Source organism: Onychomys torridus, chromosome 2, assembly GCF_903995425.1.
Source record: "Onychomys torridus chromosome 2, mOncTor1.1, whole genome shotgun sequence".
Taxonomy (NCBI): domain Eukaryota; kingdom Metazoa; phylum Chordata; class Mammalia; order Rodentia; family Cricetidae; genus Onychomys; species Onychomys torridus.
In genome coordinates this window covers 1,339,520-1,352,098 of record NC_050444.1, presented here as the reverse complement: position 1 = coordinate 1,352,098, position 12,579 = coordinate 1,339,520, and the positions used below count along the sequence as shown (strand labels likewise).

General features: G+C 38.1%; 1 pseudogene; it reads left to right on the top strand.

The window, feature by feature from the left end:
* Nucleotides 1-5,041: 5,041 nt before the first annotated feature.
* LOC118577195 lies at nucleotides 5,042-5,517 on the top strand (annotated as a pseudogene).
* Nucleotides 5,518-12,579: the final 7,062 nt, after the last annotated feature.

The following is a 12,579-nucleotide window of genomic DNA, read 5'->3' as shown; positions in this document are numbered from 1 at the left end:
GTTTTCTGTTTTTCCCTTATGGTGGGAATAACTCATTATCAGCAGTCCCTTCATGGGAGAAAGAGGGAGTTTAAATGGTCTCAACTTCTGGTGAAGAGTGGTTGCAGTCAGGACATGGAATGCTAAGTCGATGCTGTTTGAATTTCCAGAGATATTAATCATTCATGTATAAAGGATGCTCTTTTCTTTTGATTGTCTAATAAGTGTTTTGATGAATGTTTGATTTCCATGGTAGATAAATTAAAGGAACAGAATTCATAATTTTAAATTATATATTAGACTCCAGGCTGAGCCAATAAAAGTCATGGTTTAGACTTCTCCAGTCACTGATGACCTCGTAGCTGGTGAGTCCAGAACTTGGCAGGATTCACTAGGAGTTATCTTTTTCAGTGAATAATAGAATATTTTACAATCTGATTCTTGTATCTCCTATATTTTTCAGATTCTTTATCATCTCTGGCTCATAGAGAGCATTACTTGTGCTTCCCTGGATTGTTTTAGATTTTCACAATGCCTCTTATGTCATTTCTATCATATGATAGTATGAACATGGCCTTGTAATTATCTACTTACTTATGTGTCTCTGGACTTGACTCTTTACAGACAATTACTAATTATCTGTCTGCCTGGCATTTTGGTAGTCACCATAATTTTGGTAGTCACACTAAATGTTTATTGAATAACTAAATAAATAAAAAAAATTGGCCTTACATTCACCTCCTCTAAAAAAAATTATATATTAGATATGCTCTTGTCTGTTGATCACTACTGAAAATTTGGCTCTGCTCTTTATGTTGCTTTCTAGAAATTCTTGGTTAAATTATATAGAAATGTCTCACCTGAAACAGATTGGGTTGTTAGCTTATTAAATAATATGATTTCTAGGATAAAAACCCATAGAAAATAATCTCTTCCTGATAAAGATGTTACAAAATTATTTTTCCACTAAATATGTTGATCCATATTGTTAATAATTTATGAGTTGCATTAATGTGTTACTTGGAATCTATAAAAAAGGATCCTCTTTTTAAGATTTTATGAAAATACTCCAGAGAATTGTCTAAAGTTACCTCTTAAAATCCTATAGAGATTGTATTTAATGCTTTTATAGATGGCATATATAAAAAGAGCCATGGAAATAAAAGCTGGTGATAGAAATGTTCAATTTTGCTTCCATATTTAAAATGCAAAATGGCTCTGATATGTAGAACTGGAGGCTTTGGAAATACAGGAGAAAAGATGTTTTGGCAAACAGTTATCAATGATGAAGAGCCTAAATTAAAAGTAAAATTAAATGGGATTGAGATTGAAGGATTATTGGATTATGATGCTAGTTGTATCTACAATTTCACAAGAATCCTAGGATCCTAATTGGCCTTTACAAGAAGTCTCTACTCAATTTGTACGCATTGGAAGCTTATCTCAAACAAAAGAGTGTAGAATGAATTAAATGTGTGTGGCTGATACAGCCATGAATTTATGGGAGAGAGATTTGTTTCAACAATAGGGACCTCAAATTAATATTCCTACAATTTCAAAAACAGCTCATAAATTAGGATGTTTAAATTGATGTTTAACTGGAAAGAGCATCAGAAAAAAATTATAAGGGAAGGTCACGTGCTATGCATGTTGTACAAAGGCAAGATAGGACAAGATTTGGCTATCCAAATTTAGAGTAGGGGCCACTATCAGTAGCCCAACTTTATGTCAATATTTTGTAAATCAACCACTGAAAATGACTTGTAAACAATTTCTTTAGTCTGTTATTTATCATTATATGGATGATATTTTATTGGCTGCTTCTGATACAGATACTTTAAAAAATCTATTTTAATGTAGTACAGAAAAGTTTAACTTGTTGAGGATTACAAATTTTTCCTAAACAAACAAACAAACAAAAAATACAAAGAGAAGATTTTCTTAGCTATTTAGGCTATAAATCAGCCACAGAAAGTACAGATAAGGAGAGATCAACTGCATACTCTTAATGATTTTCAAAAATTATTGGGTGATATTATCTGGTTGCAGCCTACAATTGGATTGTCTACTCAAGACTTAACTAACTTGTTTCAAAGTTTGCAAGGTGACTCAGATTTAAACAGTCCAAGACAGTTAACAGCTAAAGTTAAAAAAAAAAAAAAAATTAGCCTTAGTAGAACAAAAATTACAAAATGCCTATATGGGTAGATTAGACATTACAAAGAGGTATATTGGGGCTGGAGAGATGGCTCAGAGGTTAAAAGCATTGACTGTTCTTTCAGAGGTCCTGAGTTCAATTCCCAGCACCGCATAGTGGCTCACAACCATCTATGAAGAGACCTGATGCCCTCTTCTGGTCTGCAAGCATACAAGCAGACGGAACTTTGTATATGTAATAAATAAAATAAATCTTTAAAAAAAAAAAAGAGGTGTATTTTAGTAATTTTAACTTCAATCATTCCCCTACTGGACTCATTATGCAGAGAGAGGATTATATTTTGGAATGGATTTTCTTAACTCACAAACAGAGTAAACAATTAAAAACCTAGATTTCTAAACTAATCATAAAGGAAAGATTAAGACTTTGTCAATTGTCAGGTATGGATTCAGCTGAGATTTTGGCACCCTATACCAATGCTAAAATTAAGCAATTGTTCAGAGATCTAACCTTATCCTTAAAGAGATGTTTGTTAAACAGAAGGACACCCTAATGGGAAATGTCCTTTTGTTTCCTTTCCTTCCTTCTTCTCTATTGAGAAAGGTCTTTTTCCTTTATTTACTTCCTTTCCCAGGAGCCATTTTATTTCTATCTTTAAAAATTATGCGGTTACCACTTTTTATTTTGACAAGCATTTAGCAAAAGTACATGTTATTGCTCCTGATATGGGGACTTTAAATTCCCCATGACCCTGCTGATTCTAGAGTCTTCTTACCCTAAGAGTGCTTCCCTTCAGTTCTTAAGATGACCTGCTTCTCTGTCCTTCTTTAGATCCTTTTCCTCCTTCAAGGCACATGTTGGGCACCAATTATAACTGTGTGTCACAGCATGAGTGTGTGGGTTCATGCAACTCCATGGAAGGAAGACTCAGAGGCATCTTAAGAATGAATATAGCCTTTCATGGCTACAGGGGGTCCAGGCTGGAAGGACTGAAGCATTATCCCTTTCCCTAGGATATTTTTATTTCTCTCTAATTACAGTTTAGCCAGTTAATTTCCATACCTTTAAAGCAACCTGATAGGAGCCCTCAGAGATAAAATACCTAGTGCAAATTACTTGATTTATCAAGTACCACAGTTTTCAGGGGTTTCCTGAACCAAGTTTTGCATAGACCTTTGATCCTTGGGGGACTCTCTGATCCTTGACTCTTAGACAAGATTCACATAGGTCGATAAAAGAAACAAAAGGTAAGGGAAACAAAAGGCGTAGCTAAACAAAGGAAGGATTAGGGCTAGGTGCTGCTCTTTGGAGCCAGACTAGGAGCTCAGCAGGAATGCACTATGCAGGTAGATCTCTAAATTTCAGGCTGATCAGTGCCATATAGTGGGACCTTGTGTAGTGATATATTGTGTACCCCAATAAAGCTCACCTGGGGATCAGAAGACAGAGCCAACCACTAAATTAGTCATAGAGGTCAGGCAGTGGTGGCACTCACCTTTAATCCTATCACTCGGGAGGCAGAGATTCATCTGGATTTCTGCGTTTAAGGCTACACCAGGCTACATGAAAGAAACAGTGCCAGGCAGTGGTGGCACACACCTTTAATCCCAGGAAGTAATATGGCAGGACACAGGAAGGTATATAAGGGGTGAGGAAATAGGAACTGACTCTCTTTAGACTGAAGATTTCTTAGAGGTAGAAATGTGTGGCTGGCTGTTCTGCTTCTATAATCTTTCAGCTTTCACTCCAATATCTGGCTCTGGGTTTTCTATTTATAAGACCACTTAGCAATTTGTGTTATAACTTGTCTCAAAAGAACAGTGACAAGAACTAGAAGTTGTGGGGCTGAAGAGGTGTCTCAGTGGTTAAGAGCATGTTGCTCTTCCAGAGGACCCAGGCTCAATTCCCTGTATAGACATCTCAGCTAACAATGATCTTTTAGTCTGATACCCTCTTCTAGCCTCTGCAAGTACCCCATTCACATGGTACACAGTCACACATGAAGGTAAAACACATATACATAAAATAAAGTTAAAATAACACACAGACATATATATATACATCTTAGGAAGAGAATAGGGAAATTGGAACTGCTCTCAGACCAAACTAGGTCCTAGTGGGTGATTTGACACCCTTCACAGCATTCCACAGATCTTACAGATGTAACTTAGTTGATAGAATGCTGATCTAGCATACCAGAGGCCATGGTTTGGTCTTCAGCACCTAACCTGGAGCGGTAGCTACAGTCTTAGAATCCTAGCCACTCCAGAGGTAGAAGCAGGAGTATCAGAAACTCAAAGTCATGTTCATCCTCAACAAGCACCCAGTCCTTCTGGTCTTCAGAAGACCTCTCAAAAACCAAAAACATTCTGCAACTCAAGTGAATCTTCTGACCTCTTGATCAAGAGGCTATGGAGGTCCAGTGTACATTCTCAAAAGAGGAGGATAAACATGATGGGGCATATATACATATATATCCTCTGTAGTTCCAGAGAGTCACATGGTCAGCAAGAACTTGAGCCATTGTAGCAGATGGTACAACTGGCAGGGGAAAACTACAGGAGCCAGGGGCTCCTCCTCTATCCCCAAGAGTAGCTCCTGAGGAAACTTGGCTGATTTTAACAATTGAAATAAAGAAAGAAAGAAAGAAAGAAAGAAAGAAAGAAAGAAAGAAAGAAAGAAAGAAAGAAAGAAAGAAAGGTCATGTGGGGGGACAATATGTATGATCTTAAATACTCAGCAGAAAAGTATTGCCAAAAAGTAAAACAACTAGTAAAGACACAGAACAATCAACAAAGGTATACTAGATTCTCTAAAGGGACAAAGAAACTTTTAAGCTCTCCCATCCAACCTTGAATGTGGACTAGGGACAGGCCAGATAAGAAAATCACAGCTGACCAAAAGATGGCAGAAGTTGGGACCAAGTCAGTGTTGTTTGTGTGTCTTGGTAATATTTGCCGGTTACCCATTACAGAAGCAGTTTTCAGAAAATTGGTAACTGATGAAAATGTTTCAGATAATTGGAGGATAGACAGTGTGGCTACATCCACCTATGAAGTGGGGAATCCCCCTGACTATTGTGAGCAGAGCTGCATGAGAAAACATGGCACCCCCATGAATCATGTTGCATGGCAGATTACAAGAGAAGACTTTGCCACACTCAATTATATACTATGTATGGATGAAAGCAACCTGAGAGATTTGAATAGAAGAAGTAATCAAGTTAAAAACTGCAAAGCTAAAATTGAGTTACTTGGGAGCTAAGATCCACAGAAACAACTCATTATTGAAGCCCCCTATTATGGCAATGATTCGACTTCAAAGTGGTGTACCAGCAATGCCTCAGGTGCTGCAAGGCCTTCCTGGAGAAGACTCACTAGATGGTCCTGCCCAATAAGCAACTCACTCACCAGAGCCATGCCCAAGGATGGTGGCAGTCCTTAGCCCCATGCCCCACCTGTCTTTTTGGCTGATTTACTGTATATCTTTAAAATAACTGTAGGTGGAAATTAGGTATATTTTCAGAAGGATAAAAATATTTGAATAAGACAATTTGAGGTATGGCTAAGCATTCTTAGACTAATTGAACCTCTCACCTTGTCCTAATTACAAAATAGTGGAACAAGCAGATATGGAACAAAATAGAATGCAATAAATTAAGAATGACCTACAAGGGTCATCTCTGAGCCAGGTCAGTCCAGGTCAGCCTCTGAGCCCAGCCAGTCTGGATATTTTGATCTAACTAGAGTGTGTGCATGGGCAGCACCCAGTGGTACCATTTGCTTGCCTTATACCTCTGTCCTAGACTCTTGTGACAATAACTCCATCCATATCAGCCCTCCATTTAACATTGGAAGAGTTTAAACTCAGACACTGAGGGCATTTAAATATTTGAAAGAGGAGAAGCAAGTTGCTAGAGACACACTTCCTCCTACAAAGCCACACCTACTCCCACAAGGCCACACCTACTCCAACAAGGCCACACCTACTCCAACAAGGCCACACCTACTCCAACAAGGCCACACCTCCTAATAGTATTCCTCCCTAAGAGTCTATGGGGGACATTTTTATTCAAACCACCACATTGACCTACTTGGTAAGCTCCTGGTTCAACAAGAGATTCTGCCACACTAAATAAAGTAGTCCTTCTGCCTTAGCCTCCAGGAGTGCTGGGATTACAAGAGAGCACACCATACTCAACTTTGATGTTCTGAGTCTAGATCCTATCTTAACGATCTGGGTTTGGATGTTTTCAGGGTTTGGCATTATGTTAAGATGCTTCTTTTCCTATGGCAGGTATCAACAGGCAATGGACAACAATAGCATTCATTTTACTTCAAACTATGTGGATCACCATGAGTATATGAAAGGAAAGACTCCTTAAGTTCATACACTGGCACATTTTAAATGAATGAAAATAGAGCTGACAAGAAGATTCAACCAGTAGAAGCACTTACGACAAAGCCTGATGACCAGAGCTCAATCCCTGAGACCCACAGGGTAGAATGAAAGAAATGACACCCACTAGTTGACCTCTGACCTCCATTCACTGTGGCAAGGGTGCAACACCACCTGCATACACAGTAAATGGATATAATAAAAAAAAATTAAAAGAATGAAAGTAGTTTTCCAGCAGACCTCCAGTCTGTTGTCACTGTAAACTGTCTGAGAGGAGTGCATGCCTATAATCCCAGTATTCAGAATGTGGAAGCAGGAGAATCAGGTATTCAAAGTCATCTATGGCTATAGACTTCAAAACTAGCCTTATATACATGAGATCCTGACTCAAAAAAAAGTATAAAAGTAGATAGGTAGGTAGGTAGATAGATAGATAGATAGATAGATAGATAGATAGATAGATAGATTTAGATAGATAGATAGATTTAGATAGATAGATAGATAGATAGATAGATAGATAGATAGATAGATAGATAGATAATAGATGATAGATGATAGATAGATAGACAGACAGACAGACAGACAGACAGATAGATAGATAGATAGATATCTAACCTCATGATGTCACATTTTACTGCCAACATGCCTGGCTTTCATTATAGAAAATAACTGTCTTTCTCTTGAGCATCTTATCTTGTAATAATTCTGACAGTGTTTTGATACTTTTTTAAATTTGGTTTTGCTCTGTGCTATCTCAGTGGGTATAACTTACTAACCTTCACACATATTGCAGTTTACACACAAATACTCTTTAAAGGATCTGGAACCTTTAAAATGGAGGTGAATAAAGTACTTGAAGTAATAAGTGAAATGAAGCACATCCCACAGAGATCACAGTTGTCAACACCAATTAATCATATCTATGTTAGTAATCACACCTACTCTGTAAATGTTAAAGGACTAAACAGTTCAACTACAGGCTGCTTTGTTGTTGTTGTTCTTGTTGGCAGGTCCTTGCTTGATATTCTGGGCCAGTCATGAAGTCATGTGTATTCTAGGCTGGCCTCCAATTTGCAGTAGTTTTTCCTGTTTCTTGAGTGCTTGCTGGGACTACAGGTAACACCATTAGACTGGAAACTAAAGATTGTTTTATATTTGGTCTAGAGTCATCCAACACTACATTCTATAAAACAGAATTGTCTTTCTGTTGGATTGAGCAAAAGGGACTGAAGGAATAGATAGAGGAAGGGTGAGGGTACAGAATCAAATAACAAAGGAGAGTTGGTTTCAAAGTTACTTTCATACCTGGTGAGGACAGTGAAAGGAACAGTGGGAGATACCTGAGTAAGAGCAGGACACTTCAGGTCACACTGTTCTCATAAGCAGACCTAGTCATTCTACTGACAATTGAAATTGGCCTGTTTGGGAATTTTGGCTTTCTCCTTCTCTCTTGATTTCTTGGAATGATGGGTAACAGCTTAATTTTAATTTTACTTTTAGTAGAAGTAACATCATTTTGATTTTCAGGTGAGTCTAATAGAGCCTGCATCATAGTGCAATGGTTTAGTTCTTTAAAAATTGCCTCACCAAGCATGGTAGCTCATACCTGTAGTTCCAGTACTTAGGAGCTGAGGTAGGAAGACTGACACATGTTCAAGGCCAGCCTTGGCTACAGAGTAAGAGCCTGCTTCAAAAATAAATAAATAAATAATTATTAAATTATAAATTATTTATTCAGGGGCTCAGAAACCACTACTCTTAGGGAAACTGTTTGACAGGTTGTGACTTTGGGGACGGGGCAGGGTCAGTTTTTCCGATCTGTGTTAGGTTGGTCATGCTACAATAGACGGCTACAACCATGCATACATGCAAAGCACAAATTAGATTTAGTGTGTTATAGAAAACAAAAAGAGAGGGCAGGAATTGGGGAAAGAACTTGAGGGAGTGGAGATAGATAAAAGAAGGTTGGGAGGAGGAGGAGGAAGAAAGGATATAATCAAAATATATGAATATATGAAATTCTCAGAGAATTAATAAAATATATAAAATAATTAATAAAACAATGGCTTAATAATTTTAAATTAATAATAAATAAAAGGCTTTGTGGATATATCTCAGAGATAGAACATTTGTCAAATATGTCCTGGGTCAATCCCTAGTATCCTTTCCCTTTGATAGTTAATCTTGATTATATTAGTTACTTTTTTGTTATTATGGCAAAATACCATACAAAAGCAACTTATAAAAAAACAGATAATTCTTTCCCACCCCCAAAATAATGTTAATGAAGATCCAGTGCATTTATATATGCTTGTAATTCTAGCACTTGGGAGGTCTGAGCAAGAGGATTAGAAGTTCAATTCCAGCCTAGGTCACAAAACAAAACAAAAATCAATAAAGTACATGTTGGTAGGAATTCCAACCATTCCCCCATGGTTGCTCATGCCCCAGCAGGACACTTCATCATTTCCAGGTCATATGTCCTGAGTAACCCATGCCCCATGCACTGTGTGTGGTCACGTAATCTCACGTCGTGACCACGTGATCCATGTGCATGTGTGTGGAGTAGCCATGTGGGCCCGTATACACAGGTGCAAGCTGGCCCTTAAAAAGGCAGGCCCCATGTACCCTGCCCCCTTCTCCCACACGTGTCCTTCAGCAGGCATGATCACATCTATCCCTTTCTCCTTGTCTTAATAAAACTCTTGTTAGTGGATTCTATCATGTTTCGTGACTTTTCCTCACAGGGTAAGAGGGCCACTAAAAACGGTCATATCTTACTATTTATTAATACATATGATTCTGTGTACATATATTAGGATGTATATATTTATATACAGTATATGCTAGGTAAATTATCTATGTGTTGTTACATGCAGCTCTTAGTCACTTATCAAGGGGAATACATTCTGAGTAATAAATTGCTGATAATAAAATCATTGTGTAGTACACTTACCTGGGCCTCATACCACACTTGCTCATTCAATGTGGTTTTTGGTATTTCTGCCTGTGTTACTGGAGACTAAACCCAGGGCCTTGAACTCACTAGCAAGTTCTCTATCACTGAACTACCTCTACAGTACGTTTTATTTGGAAATAAGGTTTCAATAAGTTGCCTGGGATAGCATAAAAAATACAATTCCTCTATCGGTAATGGTCATGCCTACAAGGCGGGGCTGAGAGAGGATGCTGAAGACCCAGGATCAAGAGGAGAGGCTTCTCTTGGTTCCAGAACCCTGGATGCTGGAGGTAGACTGAGCAGAGTTCTCCAGAGAACACTGCCGGACTGCAACATACCTTTCCCAGACACTGCAACCTATCCCTTCATTTGTAAGCTACCGCACAAAATAAACCTCCCTTTTAACTACGTGGAGTGGCCTTAATAATTTCACCAATATCTGTTGCTCAATGTGGGGCAAGAGTTTCCACCTAAACCCTGAGAAAAAGGATTCTAAAATGGAGCTAAAAACAGCTTCCTAGTTGTCTCTCTCAAGTTAGCAGCAGCCTGCCGGTTTGAGCTACTATGGCGGGTTCCTGGCATGTGTGTCTGACCTGCAACTTGGTGGGAATGAGGAGTCTACAAGCGGCACTTTACTCTGCTGCATGGTGGATTTAGTCTTTGCTAGTTTTTTTTTTTTTTAAAAAAAAAAAAAGATTTCTGGGCTATGCACTGCTTTGATAGAACTGCTTCTGATAGTTGATGGTACACATGGCTCCAGACCCAGAGCTGGCAGTAAACTGTACCACCACCACTTTGGAAGCAGAGCCAGCAGCCACAGTGGCATTTCAGTCTTACAAAGATAAATATTACACAGAGAATCTGGTTTGTGTTGTCTTTGGAGTTTTTAACTGAAGAGAGATATTTGATTGTAAAGGCAACAGAGTTAAGCCAATAAGTATATTTTAAAAACACCTTGACTTCAAAATTTGGAGCTAAGGATATGTTGCTTTGGAAAGGAGGCTCTGCTTTTGTTTCCACAGAAAGCAAGAGGCTATGGATTTGTTCCAGATTAAGATACATCAGGTTTGATCAGCCAAGACCACCTGAAAGGTCTCTGATGACACCATGGCCCAGATGGTCCAACATCCAAAATGGTTTCAAGGCAACTGGCTCAGAGGTTTACCCTCACAGACTACTCCATAATCCTAAAATTTTCTTTGTGTCCCCATAAGATACAGCGCCCCCTCCAGCAGGAAATAGTAAGAGAAGCTATGCCCAAATTTCCAAATATACCAAGCTGGCTTTCGAGATGGAATTGGCTCATTCTTTCTCTAAACGCAGACATATTGCTAAAAGAAAAGGTTAAGAGATTTTTATGTCCCAAATCAAAAGCCCCTCTGGTGTGGGACAGAGAAAAAATAATATTTTTATTTAAATTGGGTTGATTATAAATGCGATATCTTTCTAAAGAAGAAAAGGAGATATGATACAGATATAATAGGATAAAGGGGTAGATTAATGAACTTACTTTTAAAGAACAACTTGTTTAAAATGTTTTACATTGGTATAGATTTTAGTCTATTGATACAAACTTAAAATTAATTTTGTTATACTGTATATATGTTTCTACTATCATTTGAGGTATTATGTTTATGCAACTCATTTAGATTGTAATAGATAATTAAGAAATACAGATCAATTAGTCATCTAAGATAATCATACTTGTAGCCATGTTAGTTAAGTCTTCTAGGTATATACAGAGATATTTCAGATAGATAGGTAATCTTCAAATACTTCAAAGACCTATAGAATATGGCATTTAAAATAATTTTAAAATTTAGACTTTCTGGACAGTGAGACATGTCTGCTCCTGGCAGCACCGATTTACTTCAGAGAGGAGGATGGCACTGAAAACACTTCAAATGGATTTTATCTTCACCTTGGCAAAAATAGCCATTTAGACAAGAAACTGTTCCTGTCTGGACTGCTTGACTGACTGGACAAGCAGGACCCATAGAAAGGTGACTACCAAACTTTGCTTGACAAAATGGTCCTTTGGTTTCCTGCTTCACAGAGGAAACTGCCATACATTCTACAGGACACTGAAAAAAGTGACCAAAAGACTCTAGCCCTGTGGGCTGAAGACAAATGCCCCAATTTTACAAAGGAACATTAGGTGACTGTCCAGGCTGCCAGCTGTCTCTTTCTACCCTGCAAGACTCCCGAAAGTTGCTTGCATCCTTCTTCTGGTTCTCATGTAATATTATATCCTTCTGAGGTCTTTGATATGGTTGAAGACTAGATAGTTATAATTTCCTCAATTATGATAAAAGATAAGTTAGACATAAAACCTTAGACTCACAAATATAAGGTAGATAGGATATCTTCTTTAATATTGTAACTGTTATTCTTGCTTGATAATTGTTTTGTTATCTGAAATTTTACTATATAAAAGTTAAAACCTTGATTTTTGAAAAAAAAAAAAGAAAAGGGGAAGTGCTGTGGGATGTTCTGTATGTCAAATGTGTTGCTCTGATTGGTTAAAATAAATAAAGTGCTGAGTGGCCAGTAGCTAGGCAGGAAGGATAGGGTAGGTGGGACAAGGAGGAGGAGAATTGTGGGAAGTGGAAGGCTGGGTGGAGAGATACTGCCATGACAAGGAAGATGTAAGGTACTGGTAAGCCACAAGCCATGTGGCAAAGTATAGATTAATAGAAATGGGTTAATTTGAGATAAAAGAAGTAGATAACAAGAAGCCTGCTTCGGCCATACAATTTGTAAACAATGCAAGTCTCTGTGTGCTTACTTGCATGGGTCTGAGTGACTGTGGGACTGGTGAGTAAGAGAGATTTGTCTTGACTGTGGGCCAGGCAGGAAAACTCTACCTACATTCCTCTGCTTCAACTTCCCAGTAAGTGAGAATGCAGGCATGAAACATCAAGGTTGCTTGTGGTCTCTTAATACAATCTGTACTTGATCTTAACCAAAAAGCCACAACCTGCACAGTTGTTGCTCACCTTCCATAGCATGTTGCTCTGTAGTAAGTTCTTTCTATAAGTATATTCTAAGTTGATAATAAACTGGGGCTTATATTTATAATCCC